Source organism: Geospiza fortis, unplaced genomic scaffold (genome assembly GCF_000277835.1).
Source record: "Geospiza fortis unplaced genomic scaffold, GeoFor_1.0 scaffold178, whole genome shotgun sequence".
Classification (NCBI taxonomy): domain Eukaryota; kingdom Metazoa; phylum Chordata; class Aves; order Passeriformes; family Thraupidae; genus Geospiza; species Geospiza fortis.
Window position 1 is genome coordinate 1,105,162 of NW_005054466.1, and position 2,984 is coordinate 1,108,145.

General features: G+C 50.1%; 1 protein-coding gene across 1 annotated transcript in view; it reads left to right on the forward strand.

The window, feature by feature from the left end:
• LOC102040170 (zinc finger protein 282) overlaps positions 1–2,984 on the forward strand; it is a 12,726-nt gene that overhangs the window by 3,643 nt on the left and 6,099 nt on the right. The gene's annotated exons all lie outside the window — the stretch shown is intronic.

Sequence of the window (2,984 nt, forward strand, 5' to 3'; positions counted from 1 at the left end):
GCACTGGGGGAGAGCAGGAGCCATGCTGAGGTGGGGAGTGGGCAGGAAGCCTGGGGAGAGGTTTATTTTTGGGAAGGTGAAAGAGCTGAGAGGATGAGGCACTGCAGGTAGGGATTCTGGCACACCTGGAATGGATCCCTCGGAATACGATGAATCATTAAGTTGAGAATAATTCAGGGCAGGGAGCTTGTTTCTGTCTGTTTGAAAAATGCTGATTAAATTTGCAGCAGTAAACACTTGATTCTTAATAAAAATAACATTAAGCCTGTGAAGTTCTAAATGCTTTCTTTCAATCTTTTTTATTTTTCACATCATTTTTCCTGCTGTAAATGGTAGTTTGTAGTATTGTACCTTATGGATGGAGAGACAGAAGTTGACCTCAAATAAAAAAAAAACCATGGTGTTCAATTGTTTTTAATTGTTTTTCAATACTGTGGTGGAACCTGAGCAGGAGAATGGTTCTCTATGTGTGAATCCAAGATCCAAACAGGCCTGAAGTGTAAAAATGTCTAAAAATAGGGTGTAAATAAGCTCACAATACAATTCTCACCCAGATCACATCAATCCTGCAGTCAGCAAAACATTTTCAGTGTTGTGGTTGAGTCCAGGAAGAGAAAAAATATTTAGTTTGTGGTTTGTTTTGAGTTTTTGCAGTTTTTTATTTCTTGGTGCATTTCACTTGTGTTTTGACAACAGCTGTTTGTTCTGAAACATGAGTTCAGGGGGGTTGTTGCCCTCCAGAGTCCCTGTGAGTGCTGTCACAAGAGTGGTAGAATATTGCAATTTACAGAGAAATTTAGACCCCAATATGGAAGGTGGAGAAGAAAGAACGTGAAAATAAACAGAACTAACAAATCAAAACACCTAAATAATAATGACCTCATTATTGTTTAGGTCACACAGAAATCAGTTTCCCATGGAAAAGTTTATGCTTTCTGGTTCAGCATAAAATTTGGCCTTTCAGTCAAAATGCTCAGTTGTGAAGAGCATTTTTAGCTTGTTCTTATCCAAGAATCCATGGGTTCTGTGGACCGTCAGATGACTTGAATAGAGCTTTTCCCTCCCAAGGAAATCCGTGAAATCAACAGTTCATCTCATATAAAAATGTCATGGAGACATCAAACCTCTTGACTCGATGGTGTCATGACAATTGAACTGTTGGGGTGCCTGCTGCATTTCATCTCCTGTGGATTTAATTGTTGGAGACAGAAACCAGCTTCCAGTCACAATCTGCTCGGTCAGATTTCACTCGGGAACAAATCAGTTTAGAACTCTCCCTAAAATTTTGGTTTAGTACAGAAAGAGGGAAAATTACACTCTGTGTTTTGGTCCAGTTAGAACTTGGGTTAAAACATTTTATAGCTTCATTTTTTAAAATATTCTTTGTGCCCTAAATTGCAGGGTAATAGAGGCAAACACTTCCTGCTGGCTGAGGGCTGGGTTAGGTGGGTTATTGGGAAGGAATTCCTGGCTGAGGATGGGCAGGCCCTGGCACAGGGTGCCCAGAGAAGCTATGGCTGCCCCTGGATCCATGGAAGTGTTCAAGGAAAAGTTGGACAGGGTTTGGAGCAGCCTGGGACAGTAGAAGGTGTCCCTGCCCGTGGCAGGGAGTGGCACTGGATGAGCTTTAAGGTCCCACCCAAACCATTCCAGGATTCCGTGATTATTTCACACGCTCCTGGGCTTTGTGGCAGCTGGAGCAACTCCTGTTGGATTTGTTCTAATCCAGAGCCTGGCTTGGCTTGCAGGGACCAGGGACTTCCCCACCAGCTCCAAGGAGGTGCTGACAGAGCTCAGGTTTTTGGGGTGCACTGGGGCTCCTACAGAAGTGCTGCAAAGCAAGGAGGGAATTACCTGTGGTGATGCCAGTGCTTTATTCTCAACAGAAGCTCGCTGGTCTCCCTCTCTCTGCTCACACACGCCCTGCTGCAGCCCGTGGGTGCCCTCGGAGGTGCCAAGGCCGTGTTTGTCCCCGCAGGTGCTGTGCTGTGCCCCGTCCAACGTGGCCGTGGATAACCTGGTGGAGCGGCTGGCGGGCTGCAGGGCGCACACTGCTCTGAGGGAATTGGCCCTCATGGATCAAAGAGGGCCCTGTGTCCTTCTTGGCTCTGGGTTGAACCCCAATCTCTCACAGCTCGGAGGATCCTGTTCCCTCACAGTTCTGGGCTGAGCCCTGATCCTTCACAGCTCTGAGGGAGGATCCTGCTCCCTCATGGCTCTGAGTGGGCCCCAATCCCTCACAGCTCTGAGGATCCTGTTCCCTCATGTCTCTGGGTGGACCCCAATCCCTCTGGCTCTGAGGGAGAATCCTATTCCATCCTGGCTCCGGGTGGAGCACCAGTCTCTCGCAGCTCTGAGGGGGGGAACCCTGTTCCCTCATGTCTCTGGGTGGACCCCAATCCCTCACAGCTCTTAGAAGGATCCTCTTCCATCATGGCTCTGGGCTGAACCCAATCCCTCATGGCTCTGAGGGGGATCCTGTTCCCTCACGGCTCTGGGCTGAACCCCAATCCTTCACTGCTCTGAGGAGAATCCTGCTCCCTCATGGCTCTGAGTGGGCCCCAATCCCTCACAGCTCTGAGGGAGGATCCCATTCCCTCATGGCTCCGGGTGGACCATGATCCCTCACAGCTCTGAGGGAGGATCCCATTCCCTCATGGCTCCGGGTGGACCATGATCCCTCACAGCTCTGAGGGGGATCCTGTTCCTTCATGGCTCTGAGGGAGACCCTGTTCCTTCACGGCTCCAGGTGGACCCCAATCCCTCACAGCTCTGAAGATCCTGTTCCCTCATGGCTCTGAGGAGGACCCTCTCCCCTCATGGCTCTGGGCTGAACCCCAACCCCTCACGGCTCTGAGGGGGACCCTGTTCCCTCACGGAGTGCTGTGGACAAGGTGCAGGTGCGCGTGTGGCCAGGATGCAGTAAGGGTGGCCGGGGTCACGGCGGGTGCAAAGGAGCCCCAGGCTGCCCCCGGCCGCCCCTC